This window comes from Trichomycterus rosablanca, chromosome 20 (genome assembly GCF_030014385.1).
Source record: "Trichomycterus rosablanca isolate fTriRos1 chromosome 20, fTriRos1.hap1, whole genome shotgun sequence".
NCBI classification, from domain to species: Eukaryota; Metazoa; Chordata; class Actinopteri; order Siluriformes; family Trichomycteridae; genus Trichomycterus; species Trichomycterus rosablanca.
In genome coordinates this window covers 4,327,927-4,350,654 of record NC_086007.1, presented here as the reverse complement: position 1 = coordinate 4,350,654, position 22,728 = coordinate 4,327,927, and positions in this window count along the sequence as shown.

Below are 22,728 nucleotides of genomic sequence, written 5' to 3'. Positions count from 1 at the left end.
AAGACTAGACAAGAGCACATGGTCTAAGTATGTGTCTAATTATAAGTTAAAATATTAAATTTTTACTTGAACAAATTATGACAATAAAAACCTACAAAGTTTTAAACATACCTTTATTAATACTTTCATTCATTCATTTTCTTAGCCGCTTGGTTTGAGGGTGGAACATAGTGTTGGTAGTGATGTTAGGGGGTCAGATGTCATCAGTATAAATAACTTTAAATAGGACTGATAAATCAGCTTAAAATTCTGGCAGGTAAAATCAGGAGCTGGGCAGATACTATTTCATTGCACTGTACATAGAAATTTTAAAAATATACTGATTACTTTTACATGGTGGCTCGGTGGGTAGCACTGTCTCCTCACAGCAAGAAGGTCCTGGGTTCAATCCCCAGGCGGGGCGGTCTGGGTCCTTTCTGTGTGGAGTTTGCATGTTCTCCCTGTGTCTGCGTGGGTTTTCTCCGGGAACTCCGGTTTCCTCCCACAGTCCAAAAAACATGCAGTCAGGTTAATTGGAGACACTGAATTGCCCTGTTGGTGAGTGTGTGTGTGTGTGTGTGTCTGACCTGCGATCGACTGGCTCCCCGTCCAGGGTGTTACTGCGTGCCTTGCGCCAATTGAAAAGCTGGGATAGGCTCCAGCAACCTCCACCGCGACCCTGGATAAGCGGTTAAGAAAGTGAGTGAGTGACTGACTGAGTGATTACTTTTGTTATAGACACTACAATTACATTTTAGATTTAATTTTCAATTATTTTGCTTTTACATAGATTACCATTAAAACGCTTCAGGCATTAAAGATCAATTTTCACCAAATGTAATAGATCTATCTATCTATCTAGATCTGTCTGTCTATCTGAGTATGTAAGTCTAAAAGCAGCACAAATATGTTTTTATAAATAAACCTCCACAATACCTAAAACAATCTTTCCTAAAACATTTGAAAATGTACTGCAGTTTTGGGAAACTCAGTTTAGAGTAACGACTTTAGGAAAAGGAATAATGAGTCCTGCTGGGAATGCTCTGATATCTCTCTAACCTTTGAGTTTCAGCTCCCACAAAGTCAACTGAGGATCTTTTGAAGTTATTTTAGTGAGCATTATACAGACTGTGTAAGAATAAAGACACAAAACATTGTCATAAACACTTTTTTCAACCACAACTCTTTTATTTTGGTCACATTATGAGAAAAAAAAACATTTATTGGGAAATACACTTAGGCTTGAAAGAGTTGAAGGTAAAGGGTGAAGAGGACGGCCAGCATAAGATGGATGATACAATTAAAGAAACAATGAACAAGCCATTAAAAAGAGCTCAAGACCCAAAGAGAAGACAGGATGTTCTGGAGAAGCACTGTTAAAATGGTTACCAGGAGTTGGATTCTATAATAATAATAATAATAATAATAATAATAATAATAATACTGCCTATTGTCTAGAATATTGTTAATATTTATGGCAATAGGATCTTCCCTCATTAGAAGTAATATGTGTAAATATACAACACCTGATTACTGAGAAATGTACTTTGTTATAAAAGACTAGACAAGAGCACATGGTCTAAGTATGTGTCTAATTATAAATGAAAATATTACACTTTTACTTGGAGAAATTATGACAATAAAAACCTACAAAGTTTTGAACATACCTTTATTAATACTTTCATTCATTAATTAATTTTCTTATCCGCTTATCCAGTTAGGGTTGCGCTTTGCTGGAGCCTATCCCAGCTTTTCAATGGGCACAAGGCACACACTAACACCCTGGACGGGGTGCCAGTCCATCGCAGGGCAGACACACACACACACATTCACTTATAAGGCAAACCAGTGTCTCCAATTAACCTGACTGCATGTTTTTGGACTGTGGGAGGGAACCGTAGCTCCCGGAGGAAACCCACGCAGACACGGGGAGAACATGCAAACTCTGCATAGAAAGGACCCGAACCGCCATGCCTGGGGATCGAACCCAGGACCTTCTTGCTTTGAGGCGACAGTGCTACCCACTAAGCCACCATGCCACACATTTTGTAATACTTTTTTACATAATTATATTTAAAAATGTGGTCTACATTTAAGCACAAACAGACCATTAATCCAAAAAAGTCATTTTAACTACCTGTATTTATTACAAAGATTGGTTTAAACTATTTTTGTAGTGGTAAATATAATATTTTAACCATATATTAAAGGAATGGTTACACAAAACCAATATAAGTACATAGAGTTGATTTTTGCAGATGTTAATGAATTATTTCAGGGTGTTTTCACCCCTTATTGTATCAATCAACCATTATACCAAATGAGAACTCAAACTTGCAGCGTCTATTGCGCTTCACTTTAATAACAAGTTCTATACTGTATGTGGGATTCATTCTTCCTTTCCTATTATTCACTCTGGATAAAAAGACTCACTTACGAAATGAATTTAAATGTAAATGTAATATCGATCAGTTTCCCAGGAGAACAGCTTTATAAGAAACACTTCATATCCAGTTGGAAGTTATTGATCAAACAGCAAAGCAGACTGAGTTCATTCGAATGTGTGTGACTGATTCGGACTGATCTGAGGAACTGTGTGATGTGGTCTTTACTGGTCTGTTACCTCAACATGTGGTCTTTAAAGAACAGTTCCCCGTGGAGCAAAGGGAACATGAGGGAGGATATTAATACTGTAGAGAATATTACTGTTCAGAATATACAGTATATGTGTATGATTACTCATGCTGAACTTTATTTAATATTTTTTGCAATGTATAGACATTTGCCAGTGAATCTCTACCATGTAGATCTAACCAGTACTTAGTAAACAGGTTGTGCTTAATCAGTCCTTGGAGGATAACATAAATGATGGAACGTGTCGAAAAGAACCACCTCCACTGATAAGAAACAAACCTGTTCTGTTCTGATTATTTATTCATTTGAAAATGTAGCTGGTTAATTGCTTTGACTGTCTAATTTAAATACAAACTGTTTTTATCTGCAATTCATTAAACCAGCTGTTTCCCCTAAGACTGAATTTGTGACTTATCAAAGTAGCCAACTTTTGCAGCCACAACAACACTGTTACTGAAGTTTACATTTGTTGGTTGATCTGCTCTCACCCTTTTGTCCAGGTCATTCCAAGCCAGCTTGATGGGAATTGAAACCTTCCATCATGTTGTGGTCCTATAAGAATGTTTTCCTAATGTTGCCAGAGTCCTTTACATGCCATTTAATAAACTCTAAGTGAGTTGTCATGTCTTTTACCCATTGTCTGTGCCATAAGGCCTGATTTATGGAGAGGCAGTTGATCATCCAACAGGTTCTCCCATCTCTGTACAGTGCTTTTAGAGCTCTTTTGGGTTACTTACTTTCCTGACCAAGGCCCTTCTTGCCCGGTTTCACAACTAGGAGGGTTGTGCCAAGGCCATTGTGGTTCTGAAACACTCAAAGTCTTAGGTATTATTTCTTGTTCTTACCCTAAGTTATACCTTGCATTTGTTTTGCACAGATCCACAGACAGTTCCTTGGACGTCATGGTTTATGTTTTGTCCTGACACTGCAGTGTGTATTGTGGGCCATTTTTTACTACAGAACTAATGTCTGATCCCACATTTAGTAGTTGTTTCCATTGCCAAGTGAGCTGTACTGTACTTAAAGGCCACTGCTAAAATTGGTTACCCTTTTTGGCCTGGAAAAACCATATGGGTGGAACAGTAATAACAGTGATAACTATATATATATATATTCTAGAAAATTCTAAACTACCTATAAGCTACTAACTACTAAACTACTACTACTACTACTACTACTAATACCCAAAGTTTAACATGAAAAGGCTTGTTTTCTGTTCTGTTGTATGTGATTGCTAGCCAGTTTTAAGAGTGCAGACAGTTCCATACATTCTTGTGTAAGCAAAACTAATGAGCAATGCTTTATCTAAACCATGAGGCTAATGTTTACACCACAGCAGGTGGACAATCAGGGATTGGTGTTTATTACTGCTGTCCCTCTCAGTCTCACGTCTTAAGGCAGATCAATAAGATGAAACCCCAACAGATGAGAAACAGAGAAAATACGTTTAGTGCTTCAGAAGACAAGATATTTGATCACCCCTAATTACCCAATCAGCCTCTTAAATGCTAGTGACATTAGGCTTTTAGACTGAAAACAGACTGAATTGATGTGTTTACAGTGATGCCGCTTCCCGCTTCCCTTCCTACAGAATACTAGAGCGCTGTAGGTTACAATTTTGTTCTCTCATACGGGGGTCCTTTTTTTTGCCATGTGACCTATGCAGTATTTATGTTATAGACATGGGTCACCTGGTGACAAATGTTATGCAGGTAAAAGTACCTGTACTTAGAAATAAGTCAAGCGTGTTCTCTTATCTATATTGAGGAAAAATTAGTATTCAACCACTTTTACTTGTATACCAGTGAGTATATCTACGTTCAGCCATAACATTAAAACTACCTCCTTTTTTCTACACTTACTGTCCATTTTATCAGCTATTTTTATCACTTACCATATAGAAGCACTTTGTAGTTGTACAATTACTGATTGTAGTCCATCTGGTTCTCTACATACATTGTTAGCCTGCTTTCGCCCTGTTCTTCAATGGTCAGGACCCCCACAGGACCACCACAGAGTAGATATTATTTAGGTGGTGGATCATTCTCAGCACTGCAGTGACACTGACATGGTGGTGGTGTGTTAATGTGTGTTGTGCTGGTATGAGTGGATAAGACACACTACGGCTGATGTAGTTTTTAAACACCTCACTGTCACTGCTGGACAGAATAGCCCACCAACCAAAAATATCCAGCCAACAGCGCCCCGTGGGCAGCGTCCTGTGACCACTGATGAAGGTCTAGAAGATGACCAACTCAAACAGCAGCAATAGATGAGCAATCGTCTATGACTTTACATCTACATGGTGGACCAACTAGGTAGGAGTGTCTAGTAGAGTGGACAGTGAGTGGACACGGTATTTAAAAACTCCAGCAGGTTGATGAATAGAAGCATTGCAACTGCACGTATGTTGGAGGATTAGGGTCGTGTAAATATCTGTAGCATTCTGGGTGGAACAGAGAAAATGGTGCAAGATAAAATCTGAAAATGTAAAAAATAAGTGAAAAAGTGTGTGAATGTGAAGTAAATGATGAAATACGCTTGAAATACTTCAATAAAAGAAACAAATGTAGTTGAGTATGTGTGTTTCCTCACTGTATACAATAAGTTTACCTGCGGCAACTAATTGAGTGTCAAATAGGCTACAAAGTTTATGTTGAAACAACCAGCATCAACATAGAAACTTCTGCAAACCACCTAGTTTTAGTTCTTAAAAAAACCTTCATAATAAAAACTGATTCCCTTCCTTCATCAGCTTTGGTTACACTTTGCTATTATCTGTGCTATTTTAATACTGTTACAGGAGCTCACATGGGAGAAGTTTGATCCCATTTGTTCATTTGCTCTGACTGACAGAGAGAATTAGGCTTTATTCTAGGGCCCTTACTACCTTTTTATTGACTGATTTTTGTTTAACTGAGTTAATTTATTTGACCCAAATCTCACTACAATAAACATTTAAAAATCCTGCTATCCAGACGGTGTTACTTTAACTGAACTACATATTTCTGGATGCAATTCTGAATCCCCAGACAGACTGATATTCCCCCCACAGCTAATTAATTAAGCCTTTAGCCTGCCTTTAACTGGCATTAAAATCATTCTTATTTTGGGAATACATCTCTCCCAATCATTTATCATTTATGAGAGGTGTTAATATCTCAGTCTGTTGTCTGGACTCAGTCCCATCCCATCTGCAACGCAGAAAGCAAAGCACAGTCCTCCCATGAGTAAATATGCAAATACAAGCCAAATGAGAGTTTCAATTATTCTGCAGCTTGCACACACTGGCATGGCAACAGATGAAACAAATGCAGCTTATTCACAGTGGTAAAAATGATTTTGGTTTGATCAATCTGCTTTTTTAATTACTCAGTTCTGTTTTCACATACTTAGATTTTACATAACGGTCTGTTACACTTATGTTAATAATATACTGTAATATAATTTACTTGTTATATAAAAATAACTAAATAAAAAATTAAAACATTACATTGTTTTAATGGTGTTTTAGGCAATATAGTGCAATAATGTACATTAACTATACATCTATTACAGTAATTAAAATTGTAAGTACTTAATCGTAAGTAAGTTTATTCACAGTTCTTCAAATAATCCAGGTTTTATTTTTTATTTTATTTTGCCTTTTTATTATCCTCTGGGTTAGAAATTAACATAGTAATTGTGCTATGAACATTTTCCCCCAACTGGGTTCAATAGGCTTGATCAGCAGAATTGATCAGCAGAAGTCCTGCTTCAGTGGACCGCAGTGTTTAGGATGGGCTATATTACTTTAAGAGATCAACAAGACACGCAGCAGCTGCACACCAAGGGCTTAAACATTGTAATATAGTGTATAATACGGTCCAGTGACAAATGTGAGATAGAAACGTGATGAATTCCTCTCTCCTCCAGATTTGTGAGCTTACAGCAGTCTGATTCCAGCTGCAGTGTAAATATTATTCATGTGTTTATATAAAGCCTTGCACATTGCTTGTGCTTACTCAACACAAGCTCGCCACTGTCTCTACTTAGGGACTTTCTGTCAGCATCATAAATTACAACATTAGAGAGGAAAACAAGCACTAAGCTGTTGTTAAACACGAGTGTTGCACTACGCTGTGGTAAGATAGGTAATCATGGACACGTTTAGCATGTTTCTATTCTCCACTTGAAATCTGAGTGATATTATGGCACTGGTGCAGGGGACAGTCCAGTGTGATATGAAAATACATTGACATTTTCAGCATTTAGCAGACGCTTTTATCCAAAGCAACTTACACAAGGAGCTGAACACGATGAGCAATTGAGGGTTAAGGGCCTTGCTTAGTGACCTACAGTGGCAACTTGGTGGTGGCGGGGCTTGAACCGGCAACCTTCTATTTACTAGTCCAGTACCTTAACTGAGCTATCACTGCCCTATATATATAAAATAGTACTTAAAAGTTAAAGACATTGTGGGATTATTCTTTAATCCTTTACCTTTCTTTCTCACTTTTTATTGGGGTGTTTTAGTCATTTTATCACAATCTGACCAGTATGCATTCACTGCAACATGTGCACCATTACTGACCGCTTCTTTTCACCTGCCAGTGGTGAACTCTAACAAGGAATCATTTTTACATGGACTTTATTTCACCTATCCTTTCTGGTCTAGGTTCAAACTGAGTATTAGGTGTTCTTAAATAATGCCTGGGCCAGTTCAGACATGCTTAGTAGACAGCAGTAGATCCCATCTTTGTCCACCTTGCTTGCAGGTGAAGGTAGATATGCTTCAGCAAGGCTGGGACTGAATATTACTGAAATACAGGGAGGTGGAAGGAAATGGATCTACTTAGAAAAACTAGTTTGTTGTGTCACATCCAGCTTTGTTAATCTAAATCAAATAAACTAGCTACAGTACATTTTGTGCCATTAAAAGCAATTATACTTTTAGTATTTTTAACAAAATATAGCATCTCTCATATCAGTAACAGTGTTTTAAAACGTTGACCTGTTTCTTTAACTCATGCTTTAACAGGCACAGACCTTTTACTTTAAGGATTCTCTCATGTCACCACTATTAAAAACCTATGTAAGGCTTATTTTATATACTGATAAATTTTTCCTTTCAGACAGAGGTCAGAGTTTACCTGTCCTCCTGCAGATATCATTCTCTCTGAATCACCATCCTCAATCATTTCCCTTACACCAGGTGGGTGGCTGACTGACTTTGGGAGCACTTGAGTGGATTTGAATTTTAATAGCTTTGCAAACAGCATCTTTTAAGCTGAATCTTCAGTGATCGAGAGTCGTCTGAACATGATGTCTCACTTTTGATGAAGACTGAAGGACTCTCAAAACACTACACTACAATCAAGGTTTATTCATCTCACAGTGAAATGAACGGCTAGCTTTGCCTGCGTTTTGCTGCTTCAGACTAGGTAGCAGTCATTTTCTGTTTAAGCGTCTTTAGTGGGTTTATCTGGCTCTGTAATCATACATGTGTAGTTATATAATAGAAGCCTATAACATTTTAACTAATAAGCATAAGCCGGTAAGAAGTGGAGTCACCATATTAAAATCTTCTAAAAGCTTTAAATAATCTAAAAAATAATCTAAGTTCTGTGAGGTACCTACAGTTTGTACACCAACTATTTGGCACTACTTTAGTTGCCTCTGCCTGCTTTGAAATCTCACATTTACTTATATCTGATACATACTGTTATTTAGAAGTGAGTCTAATTAAACCCACTTGTGTCTTCTGTCTTCAGCACCTTAATGTCTAGGTTCTGTTTTATATACTGTACCTTTGGTGTTCTGATCTCCCCCTGATGGCTTTAGCAGAGATGATACCCTCTCTCTGAACACATCAGGATGTTGTATTATCTCTATGTTTGTTTATCAGGATTTTAACATCATGTTTTACACTTTGGTTACATTCATGACAGAAACGGTAGTTACTCATTACACAAGTTTATATCAAACACAGTCTTGGACAATTTAGTGTCTCCAATTCACCTCACTTGCATGTCTTTGAACTGTGGGAGGAAACCGGAGCACCCAGAGGAAACCCACGCAGACACGGGGAGAACATGCAAACTCCATACAGAAAGGACCCAGACCTCCCCACCTGGGGATCGAACCCAGGACCTTCTTGCTGTGAGGCGACAGTGCTACCTGTATTAACACGTTGGTTGTACTGCACTGATTTCAATGTGTGGCCTGACTGTAGGTGTTACTTAAGAACCCACCATCTTTGACAAAACACATTTCTTGGCTGCATAACTTCTCATATTTTTTTATTTTGTAAAGCCCTGGTGTTCTGCATTGCATTTCTTATCACAATTTTGTCAAAGCTTTAAAACACTAAAAGTAACTAATATTTTTAAAGTAAAAACCATGACTACATACCTACATGGATACCTGAGCAGATCCACTTTTTTGAGGACCACATTTGCTTCGACAATCCTGTTTTATTTACCTTCATAAATATAAACGTATGCTGAAAATACCTACTTTCCTGTAGTGTAAAGGTATTACGTTATTAATCTGGCTCAGCTATAGAATCATTTCTTTTGTTCAAGCTCCAAGTATAGAATTATTACTCAAACTTCACACACTTAAAAAGCAAAGTGAATTTTGGATCGGTGCATTACATTATTTCTATTTTACTCTCATGCAGAAACTTCTATTTCTGTCTGACTGCTCTCCCCCGATCCGATCATAGTTACCCATTGCACATTTTCCTGGGTATTATGTTCATTTGTTTATTCCAGTGATGCCCTGCAATCAAGATGTGTGTGTTGATAGAGTGCTCCATAATGCATTCAGCAGCCTCCGCCTTATTACTTTCTATTTCCTTTCCTCCTAGGAACCAACCAAATCACTTAAAGGCATTTTTACTTTTCTATGCAAAAGATACAGCACAGCATTGGAGAGGCCACTGTGTGAACAAAGAAGCACAATTTGATTTTGATTTTGTTAGTTTATCATTTCCTAGTTTGTTTTAGTTTTAAGAATTATGTTAATTATACGTGATTCTGACTCTTACTACACTTCATACTAGAGTAGTGTCTCATTTTGCAACCGTTTGCTCTACATTCCATATATGGTCATTATTTCCTGTTTATGGTTTTGTTTTTTGTTGCTGCATTGATTTATTTTTATTATTTTTTTTTTACCAGTCTAGCATGTTCCTTTGTGCATAACACGAGTCTGTATAGGAGTCTGAATGCTTCTGACTGGTGAAAAGAAAATGCTGATGGCTTCACAGCTAATGGAGAAGCGTGCTAGTCTGCTAGTCTACGGCCCTCAAAAGCTAGCATGAATGTCATGCACGATGCAGAGATTAACCCTGCAATTAAAGTTAATGATGTTTGATATATTACTTTAAAAAAAGATGCAAATTATCTTGCTGTTTATTACGACAACCTGCTTTATGCTGCCTTTTTATTATGTGTTGGTAGATTTTTAGCTCTGACGGGACAGTGGTAACTCAGTGGTTAAGATAATAGACCAGTAATCAGAAGGTTGTTAGTTCAAGCCCCACCAATGCTCAATTTAAGCAACTGAGCAAGGCCCTTAACCCTCAGTTGCTTGAATTGTATTCAGTCGTAATTGTAAGTTGACTCGGCTTTTTTCACTTTAGATCAATTGCTAAGATCAAATCATTTCTGTCATCGCGAGATCTGGAGAAGGTAATTCATGCCCTTATTTCATGTCGCAGTTTGTATATGGGTATAATTAAGTCCTCATTAGCTCGGCTACAGTTAGTCCAAAATGCAGCAGCACGCCTGCTCACAAGCACATAGAAGAGTGACCACATCTCCCCGGTCTTGGCATCTCTTCACTGGCTTCCTGTAAGTTATTGGATCCAATTCAAAGTCCTTCTGTTTGTTTTTAAGTCCTTATATGGATCAGCATTTTCTTACATAGGAGATTTGCTCCAACCCTATCCTTCTTCCAGATCTCTGAGGTCATCTGATCGATTGCTCTTGGCTGTGCCACGGTCATGGCTGAAGCTCAAAGGTGATCGAGCCTTTGCAGTTGCAGCGCTGAGGTTGTCTGAGGAACAGTCTACCCCTGGACATTAGGGTCGCTTCTTCCATTTCTGTTTTTAAATCTAGATTAAAAACACATTTTTATCGGTTAGCTTTCTCTGAATGATTGTGATGGTCTGTGTTTTGTTGTCTTACTGTTTTAAACTTTTTATTTTTTGTGTTTTATGTTTCAGTATGTACAGCACTTTTGGTGTAAATGTGCTTTATAAATTACTTACTTACTTAACTAAAAACGTCTGCTAAATAACGCAAATGTAAATCTTATAAGACCTTAACTGATTTGTTTTAACAATCCTTACCACTACGCCCATTAAACCTGCCAGTAGGTACATTTTATTAAATGTCATTGTACTGTAGAAGAATGCCTTTATTTGTCATATACACATATACATGAGTACAGTACAATAAAATTTGCGTATCCCAGCTCGTTTGGAAGCTGGAGTCAGAGCGCAGGGTCAGCCATTGTCCACAGAGGGTCAGTATGGCAGAGCCAGGATTCAAACTCTCAACCTTTTGATTGATAGCCCAAAGCTCTACTCAATAGGCTACCCCTGTCCCAACCACCGTACCACTGCCATTGTACACTAGCAGTCAGATTTTCTTCTGCATGTTTACATTAGTTATTATGATGGACCAGGCCTTTTGGGCCATTTAAATGTTCACGACAGCAAACGATTGACTTTCTTGTTTGCCTCGTAGCTGTGCGTCTGCTAACAGAACCTTGTAAAGATGTTTAACACCGTGTAAATCTAATGGTTTGGTGTGTGACATTTAGCTATTATGATGATTTATTATGCAAGCAAAGAGGAAGTTCTTGCACATTAATAGCGTTTGCTAGAGTTCATTTAATGATAAGCCTCTGTGTAGCAGACAATTAACTGATGTGATGAATAAGTATTGGTATCTCACTCATCTCTTACCTGCCACACAGGGACTGTATTTATACCAGTCCTGATTTACAGTGTTTATAACCTGATCAAAACATCCTTTTTTATGACCGCTTGCCAAATACACTCCAGTGCATTCCTTCAGCAGCTCAAAGAAAGCTGGGAAAAGTCTCCGGACTTTGAGTTGTTCCTTGCTGGAAGAAACACTGACTTCACGTCTTCAGTTTTATGTTCCAGCCTGTGGTGTTCAAATACTTACCTTAATACATCTGCTATAAACTCTGAAATACAACCAATGTAAAGTAGAGGAAATTGTCTGTAAATAAATTAGACCTAAATTAAACATCTAGGTTCGGGGTACCCAATTGGCGCAGTGGGATATTCCGCTAGCACACCAGCCCCGAGATTCTGAACTGCTCATGTTCGAAACTCGGCGTTGCCATCTAGCAGGCATAATAAGCAGTGCCTGCAGGGAGGGGTGACCGGCCTATGTAGGCGGGGTCTTCAAATGCAGAGGTAGAGGTGCCTGTGCAGAATGCATGGGTGGAAAAGTGTTCCGTTAAGGGCTGCACGCGGGTCGGAGGAGGCGTGAGCAGCAATATTCCCACCTCGACTGCAAAAAATCGGGGATCCCCAGCAGTGGAAGACAAATTGACTACACTGAATTGGAAGAAAATGGGAGGAAAATGCATATATATATATATATATATACAGTATATATACTGTATATATATATATATATATACTGTATATATATATATATATATATATATACTGTATATACACACACATTCAGTACTTTAACGCTGCACAGTCAGGGATTTTGTTTTATTCTCTCCTAAATTACATCTCACACTGTGGCTCTGACAAAAAGAATTTACTGTGCAAGGGAAGTTTAATAAAAGTTTAATATATATTTTTATAGCACCGACTACACTGCAGTTATTTAAAGTGGTAATAATAAGGTAATAATAAAGTTTACTATTGTGATTTATTTCTGAATTACTTCAATTTTAGACATGTTTAGGTTCTTAGCCAACCTCAAGCCTTAACTTTTAGAAAACTTTTACACATTTATACAAACAGTAACAGATATTACAGTTAACTCTGAAAACCCTCAGTCCCCTTACCTCCTCAACTGGTACTCTTCGTTTCTTCCATGTAGTGGACCCAGTTTAAAGTATTTTCCCAAAACAGTGGTACCTTGAAACTCAACATCAATTGGTTCTGGGAGTGACATTGAGTTTAAAAGGCGTTGAGTGTTAAGGTATTTTTTTCCCATAAGGATGTTTGGGGAAACCTGTTAATGTGTCCATGTTTCTGTGGAACTGCATATATTTTAGGCTAATGTAAAATAATGGGGTTGTTTTTGACACTTATACACTGAAAATAACACAAATATAATATAAAAACACTAATATACAATTAAAAACAGTTAAAAATCAATACTAAAAACACAATAAAACCTGCTTCTTACCTTTCCCTTTATTTTCCCTGTTTCCTTATGCTTCTTAATTAGTAGAGAGAACTTATGAGCAGTAATAATTAAGAGAGTTTAAGTGTTTCTGTGTCGTTCTTTTAATACATTAAGTCACATTAAGCTTTTTTTACTATAAGCGTTTTAGACTCTCGGAAAAGCTGTTTCTCACAATTTCTCAGAACCTCGAGCTGTAACACAAGTTTAAAAGTGAAACAGTGAGAAAAATCCAGATAAACACAGATACATGTGGAGCTCTAAGATTGGATTTGACGGTTATTCCACACAAATGCAGATTTGTCTCATATTCACACTTTGATGACGTTTTACCGCACAGTTCAAGCCGAGCGCTGAACAAAGCAGCGGGCGCACACACGTCAAGTTTAAGGGAAACGTTGAGTTTGAAGGTACAAAGTTCTTGATAAAGGGCGTTGAGTTTCAAAGATTTTGAGTTTAGGGGACGTTAAGTTACAAGGTACCACTGTACATCCCACAATATTCCACTGGCTTCCACTTGATCAAAAACTCCTAATACTTAGTTACATTAAAGCTCATAGCTCATTCCAAATCTGCTAAATGTCATAATTCTGAGTAAAAGCTTCTTCAGGTAAATCAATAACAAGGTCGTGAGCAGAGTGTAAGCTCAACAGCAAAGGTCCAAGGGCAGTCAGGCAGATTAAATGTTACTTCAAACTTCCTTTCACCAACCATGTTAAAGTAAGTCTGATTAATATTTTAACATAAGCAGATTTTAAAAAGGCATATGGCTTACTTGTCCTCCTCTTCCACAGACCCAGTGCTCATTTTGGGAACTATCAAGACAAATTAATACATAAACAAGACATTCGTAATGCATGAACATACAAACAGATGTAAACAGTTACAGGATTTTACTCATAGCATATTGCAGTCATTATGAACAATGATGACCTGGATAAAAGATACACAATATGGCCAAAAAGGATGTGGACATTCTATTTTAAAAGCATGAGAATTAATAAAAGCATTTGTGAGGTAAAATGAGGTAATCGATATGTGATTTATTGAATGATTTATTGATTTTTTAAAGTGTAGATGGCACCCTCTCACATTCTTGACCGCTTATCCAATCAGGGTCGCGGGGGTGCTGAAGCCTATGTCCCAGCTTTTCAATGGGCACAAGGCACACAGGAACACCCTGGCCAGGGCATCAGTCCATCGCAGGGCAGACACACATACACACACACCCATTGCCCTATAGGTGAATTCAGTGTCTCCAGTTATCCTGACTGCATGTTTTTGGACTGTAAGAGGAAACCGGAGCTCCAGGGGAAAACCCACACGGACACGTGGAGAACATGCAAACTCCACACCTGGGGATTAAACCCAGGACCTGCTTGCTGTAAGGCGACAGTGCTACCCACTGAGCCACCGTGCCGCAGAATATCTATAGAATATAATTGATTATTGTTTTTCTTTGTGCATTTGTCAGTTAAATAAATAGTTTTTTCTAGCATTTTTTCTAGCACTTTTTTCTATGTATTTGCCCAGTGGACGTGGAGTAAAGTGGTAGTACATTGGCAGTGACACTGTACTGAAGTTGCTGGGTTATTTTTAGCACCCAAATTTATCTTATTTACCCCATGCTGGCAGCAGTAGTAATTACCAGAACTGTCCAGCTATGCTTGGCACAGATGTGTAGACAATAGTAATTTCTCTTGCCGGCAAAGAGGAAGCAAACATTTGTGCTTTAAACAGACTATAAAACTTCTCAGAGCATTTTTTCATCCAGCAAAATGGTTGTGATTGTAATAAATTGGATCTTATGTAGTGAATTATTGGTTAAATACTGATAAATGCTCACCATCATTAAACAACCTTCCATGCAAGTCTAAGAAACAGTGGGAGAAAATATTCATTGCTATTTATCTTAACATGGTCTATGTCACTCACTCACTTTCTTAACCGCTTATCCAATTAGGGTCGCGGGGGGGGGGTTGACTCCTTAAAAATGGACATCTGATTACACCAAAAGCAAAGTGCACCAGGCTTAATGAAAAGAACAGCGTGTCCAGTCCCTGTCATTATTATTATAGTTTTACTTGCATCTTTTAAAAACGCTCTTATTATTCCCCAAATTATGTATGTATATATATTTCTGAGTTCCTCAGAAAGCTGTTTAAAACAGCATCTCCTTGGTTCCTATCAAGAGCTGGTTTCTTTAATTTAGTGTTTTAGGAGGACAGGGTAGAAAACATTGAGTTAGTGTGACATTTGATTTGAAAACATGTTTATTCACAGACTAATGTACTTTTTCTTGTGTTTAGGTTTGGTTTGAGGACCCTGGTCACTATATTTACCCATTTTTGGATCAGAGAAACACTGGGTGTAAGGCATGAATATACCTTGTCTGTTGCATGGCAAAATACTCTAATTTGTATTAATTTAGGGACAATTTGGCACAGCCAGTCCTTTTACTGACATGCTTGTGGGAGGTGAAAAAGCATAACATGCTGAAACCTGGGACCTTAAAGTTGTATGAAAAGGAGAGGAGAGGAGAGGAGAGGAGAGGAGAGGAGAGGAGAGGAGAGGAAATTTACATCTTCTGGGTGCTCGGGTGACACAGCAGTCTATTACACTGGAAACTATTTCTGAGATCTGGGTTGACATGATTGGATCTATCCTGTGATGGATTGGTTCCCTGTCCTTGGTATTCCTGCCTTGTGCCCAGTGTTTTCTAGTGGAACCACTGTGACCCTGAGCAGGATAAAGTGATTGATGAAAATGGAAATAAATATTAGGACTTTTCAGAATAATAATATAATAAACAAATGTGCACATAAAGGCTTGTCCACATTTAGTGGTCATTAAAACATCTACAGTATGTTGTACAATTGCATTATTAGGCGCAGGACTTCTGATGAAGTGAAGAGGAACATTAGTGTGAGAACAACAGTTCTTATGATACTCACTGTTCTGAAGAATCATGTGTGAGCTCTGAATCACTTGTTGAACTCACATTTCCTGTTAGATTCACTACAGGAGTGTTAATGTTGCACTTCAGGACAGTGTTAGAACAGTGCACAGTGTGTTTGATCCTAGGACAAATCGATTCAGAAATGTAACACTGAATTATTTCTTTATTTTTACTGCCTGCTTTAGACTAATTATGGTCCTGGTGGGTCAGACGACACCAGGTCTGGACACAGAACAGCAAAAGACTTTTTGCATATTTTTATTGTTTTTTTTTTCCACTAATAACATAAATCAATAAGCACTCAGGCTGCAGGAAGAGGAAATGAGTTTCAGTGAAGATAGGTGGATCTCCCCACTAATTCATTGTGGGCGTATTTCATATTACAGTCCTATCACGTGATTTATATAAATCATAATTACATTTTATAGCAGCTCTTGAATGCATTTTAATGCAGCTTTACCTCTTATTGACATCAGACACATATACACATCATACACATCAGACACATCAGACATATCAGACATATCAGACACATTAGACATATCAGAAACATCATACACATCATACACATCAGACATATCAGACACATCATACATATCATACACATCATACACATCATACACATCAGACACATCAGACACATCATACATATCATACACATCATACACATCATACACATCATACACATCAGACACATCAGACATATCAGACACATCATACATATCATACACATCATACACATCAGACATATCAGACATATCAGACACATCAGACATATCAGACACTTCATACACATCAGACACATCATACACATCATACACATCAGACATATCAGACACATCATACATATCATACACATCAGACATATCAGACATATCAGACATATCAGACACATCAGACACATCAGAAACATCATACACATCATACACATCATACACATCAGACATATCAGACACATCAGACATATCAGACACATCAGACATATCAGACACATCATACATATCATACACATCATACACATCAGACATATCAGACACATCAGACATATCAGACATATCAGACACATCAGACACATCAGACATATCAGACACATCAGACATATCAGACATATCAGACACATCATACACATCATACACATCAGACATATCAGACATATCAGACACATCATACACATCATGAAAAGCGCTATATAAATAAAATGTATTATTATTATTATTATTATTATACACATCATACACATCAGACATATCAGACATATCAGACACATCATACACATCAGACATATCAGACACATCAGACACATCAGACATATCAGACACATCAGACATATCAGACATATCAGACATATTAGACACATCAGACATATCAGACATATCAGACATAAATTATATACATTTACGGCATTCAGTAGACACGATTTACCAAACAAACCAAACGGTTTACTATTGTTACCAAGTACAATGGACGCAATTAAGGGTTAAGAGCCTTGCTCGGGGGGCCCAACAGCTGCAGCTTGGTGGAGGGGTTTGAACCAACAACCTTCTGATTCCTGAAATCCTGTCTTGTGTTTGGCCCTTTAGGCGGGTCAATGCTGAATGATTATTGATATTTTACCGCCATCTAGCGGTTATTTTGCAACAGTACAGGGAAAATAAATTTATTACAGTATAATCATAATATTATAGTTACATAATTATAATATAATATAATGACAATAATGTAATATTATAATATTACTATGATTCATTTAGATTTTAATAATAAAAAAACTGCTAATCCTGGTCAAGTGGCCAGTGCATAGCAGGGTAACACAATCACACATTCGGTCACCCAACCGCATCTAGGGGCAATTTAGAGCAGCCACCAACAATCCACCTTCTGCATAGTTTTCTTGGAAGGAAACCAATGTAGTAAAGAAAACTCACTTGAACACAGTAAGAAGTTTTGTTCATGTGAGAGGTATTGGAATGATGGAACAAATAAACTGGACACAGCTGACTAGACTCTCCAGACATAAGTCAGAATCAGAATCAGATTTATTGGCCAAGTATAGAGATACACACAAGGAATTTGGTTCCGGCTGATGGTATCTGTCTAGTATAAATACAGTATACAAGCAATGTATACATCAAACATTAAACACAAAATATACAAACTATAAGACTATATACAGTGAAGTGACCAAAAAGAAAAAGCCCCTGCTTCATAAATCATCATATAAACTGATCATATAACCAAAGCAAGAGCAGGGACCTGAACATGGTGATGTAAAGCTGTGAACCGTGAACAGTGTTGTCCATTTTTAGCAGCTTCTGATTTAAGGGAATTGGTAGCTCAGTGGTTAAAGTACAGGACTAATAACTGGAAGGTCACTGGTTTAAGACCCACATTTGCCAGGTTGCCACTGTTGGGCCCTTGAGCAAGGCCCTTTACCCTCAATTGCTTGCAATGTACTGTATACAGTCTCAATTGTAAGACCACAGGGGGTCAGGGTTACACTTTTTCGGAATGGTATAAACCTCGGTCTACTTGGTGAAATACTCCATTGAGACCAAAACATAGCGGCTGGAAAAGGGTCAGGAATGTCCACGGCACACGCTTCATCCACACACATAGGAAAATAGGAAAATTATGAATATGATTTTAAACTTTATGTACAGTGTATCACAAAAGTGAGTACACCCCTCACATTTCTGCAAATATTTTATTATATCTTTTCATGGGACAACACTATAGAAATAAAACTTGGATATAACTTAGAGTAGTCAGTGTACAACTTGTATAGCAGTGTAGATTTACTGTCTTCTGAAAATAACTCAACACACAGCCATTAATGTCTAAATAGCTGCAACATAAGTGAGTACACCCCACAGTGAACATGTCCAAATTGTGCCCAAAGTGTCAATATTTTGTGTGACCACCATTATTATCCAGCACTGCCTTAACCCTCCTGGGCATGGAATTCACCAGAGCTGCACAGGTTGCTACTGGAATCCTCTTCCACTCCTCCATGATGACATCACGGAGCTGGTGGCTGTTAGACACCTTGAACTCCTCCACCTTCCACTTGAGGATGCGCCACAGGTGCTCAATTGGGTTTAGTCCATCACCTTTACCTTCAGCTTCCTCAGCAAGGCAGTTGTCATCTTGGAGGTTGTGTTTGGGGTCGTTATCCTGTTGGAAAACTGCCATGAGGCCCAGTTTTCGAAGGGAGGGGATCATGCTCTGTTTCAGAATGTCACAGTACATGTTGGAATTCATGTTTCCCTCAATGAACTGCAGCTCCCCAGTGCCAGCAACACTCATGCAGCCCAAGACCATGATGCTACCACCACCATGCTTGACTGTAGGCAAGATACAGTTGTCTTGGTACTTCTCACCAGGGCGCCGCCACACATGCTGGACACCATCTGAGCCAAACAAGTTTATCTTGGTCTCGTCAGACCACAGGGCATTCCAGTAATCCATGTTCTTGGACTGCTTGTCTTCAGCAAACAATTTGCTGGCTTTCTTGTGCGTCAGCTTCCTTCTGGGATGACGACCATGCAGACCGAGTTGATGCAGTGTGCGGCGTATGGTCTGAGCACTGACAGGCTGACCTCCCACGTCTTCAACCTCTGCAGCAATGCTGGCAGCACTCATGTGTCTATTTTTTAAAGCCAACCTCTGGATATGACGCCGAACACGTGGACTCAACTTCTTTGGTCGACCCTGGCGAAGCTTGACACCTGGAAAACCGCTGTATGACCTTGGCCACCATGCTGTAGCTCAGTTTCAGGGTGTTAGCAATCTTCTTATAGCCCAGGCCATCTTTGTGGAGAGCAACAATTCTATTTCTCACATCCTCAGAGAGTTCTTTGCCATGAGGTGCCATGTTGAATATCCAGTGGCCAGTATGAGAGAATTGTACCCAAAACACCAAATTTAACAGCCCTGCTCCCCATTTACACCTGGGACCTTGACACATGACACCAGGGAGGGACAACGACACATTTGGGCACAATTTGGACATGTTCACTGTGGGGTGTACTCACTTATGTTGCCAGCTATTTAGACATTAATGACTGTGTGTTGAGTTATTTTCAGAAGACAGTAAATCTACACTGCTATACAAGCTGTACACTGACTACTCTAAGTTATATCCAAGTTTCATGTCTATAGTGTTGTCCCATGAAAAGATATAATGAAATATTTGCAGAAATGTGAGGGGTGTACTCACTTTTGTGATACACTGTATATACATCAAATATACTTCCTTTTCTGTCTGAATGGACTGTCTATTGCTAGTGCTTCACGTGTTACAGCTTTTCACTGTATTCCTGTGTCCAGGCCTCTGATATCCACAGGCGTCTGAGAGAGAAATCGGTTTGACATGTTTCAGCCGTAAACATCTCCCGTCCCTGAGGAGGGCAGCGGTACCTATTGAAGTGCGCTTAGCAATGCTATCATCTTAAATAGCTTCTAAAATAATCAGAGGGTTTTGTGGCTCCTATCGGAACTACAAAGAACAGTGAGGGCAAAAATAGAGCTGATAAGCTCAGCAATTGTTCCAGTGCTGTGACAATGCCAACTGCTGCATGATGTACCAACCAAAAACTGAATACAGACAGAGAGGGTCTAATTACAGCTGCTGTTTTTATTAAAATATGAATGGACTATAGACTATATAACTATAAATTGTATATATTGCTGGTATATCTGCAAAAAAGAAGCCAATTGTATATGAAGTAAAATAGTTTTGGAATAAGGACCTCAGTGCACAAAGCCACCGTGCTGCCCAACTGCTTTTATAAGAGTATAATTTTAAAACTTTAAGGAACAGAAAGAGGAATACAATAAAATAAATACAATTAGAGCTACAGATCAAAGTCTATGTGAGGAAGGTCTGGATCACAATTATTTTGCTTTTTAATGATCATATGTATCAACTGTAAAAGATCTTTTACCATGAGCATTTTCCTGGTTTTTTTTAGCCATTGAACAAAAGTTATTTGGGAGATACATCATTCTTTTGTATCCAAAGTCAATAGGCAAATACAATTGCAATTACAACCTGTTGTAAGGAGCACAAAACCTGGACCCCCGAGCAATAGAAAAGCACATAAATAGTCAATAGTAAAATTTAAACTCAATGTCAATTGTTTTCCAACTCTGGACAGATTTTTGTTTGGAGGACAACAAAGGACGCTTTTAATTCCAGTGGCTGCTAACAGCTGTCCTGTACAGAGAGGTCGCCATAATGGTATTGCCAGCCATCTGATGGACATGATTAGGTCCAATTATTTTTCAGTGAAGTTGCATAACAGCCTACAATATGAGACAGTTCTCCAGGACCAGATGCACACTAACAGTTTTTCCTGATAATGTTCTCATAATCCAGGGTGATAATGTCAAGCATCACAAGGCCACTCCAGTCATCAGATTTCAGCATTATTAATGAAGTGCAGACTGTAAAGTTGACCAACTCGGTCACACTTAAAAATGTTTCACCATCCCACCACAAAGCAGTCAGGTCTATGGCATTCTGGGGAAAATGTTGGTCCTTTTTCTTATTTGCTTCGTGATATTGATATGGTGTTATGGATTATTGATATTTTGTCCATTTTCTGGACATCATTTTAGTGTAAATATTGATTTTCTGCTCTGCATTCTTAGGGCTTTGGGATGTTTTTACTACCGCAACATTTAAAATAAAATGTTAGATGTAAGAGACTAGAACTTTTGTATTAAACACAACATGGAACAATACGAGACAGATGTAAGGACACTTCTTTTAAGCTTCAGTGAACATCTGTAATGCCTTTTTCAACATCTGTTCTGTTTTAAAATAAAGAGATTTACCAATAAATGAAAATAAAATCCAAGCTGGAGTTAGATAATAGTTCTGCCTGGACGTGTTGTTTACCTGGTGCTTGTCTGGAGATGCTGGTGTTTTTCTACACTTACATTTTTACTCTCTCATCTCTCTTAATTGTTGTGCTGGTCATTAGCACTGGCTGCAGGACAAGAACACAGCCTGCACACCCTGGATAGGACACCAATCCACTGTAGGGCAACACGCGCATTCACTTACTCACTCATACCTAGGGGAAATTTACAGCTGCCAATCCAATCCAATCCAATCCAATCCAATCATTCTGTATATTTTTGAAAAGTGGTAGGAAACCAGGGTACCCTAAGCAAACCCTCAAAAACAGTGAGATTGTAACCCAGGACTGGAATAGAACCCAGAAATCGAAGCCCAAGTTGCTGTGTGGCACCAGTTTACCAGCTGTGCCATTGTGACATTCTACACTTTCATCCCAATCCAGTGATTTATACCTATAGTATCAGTTTCACCCTTCAATAGAAGATGTGTACATTTATATGATGAACGACTCAGTGAAGACAGCAAATCAAACGTAACATCCATGATTTATGTTCGAAAATTAGTTTATGACTTTTGCTGTCAGCTGCTTCTCATTTGTACAGATTTGCAGGATCATAGATTGTTAATTTCTCTACGCTCATGAAGAAATCCTCTCATCTTCTAGTTGTAAATAGCTGTGCGTGGTGTGTTAATCAATAAAACCTATCACACCTACAGAATAATACTCCACAAATATTTGATCTAAATTATTGGACAGGCTTTATGAATACATTATAATTAAATATAATACAGAACAGAACTACTGATGAATATAAATTACTGCATCAGCTTTGAACTATGTGAACTGAGCACCATTACTCAAATACTATAGACTGAGACATTTC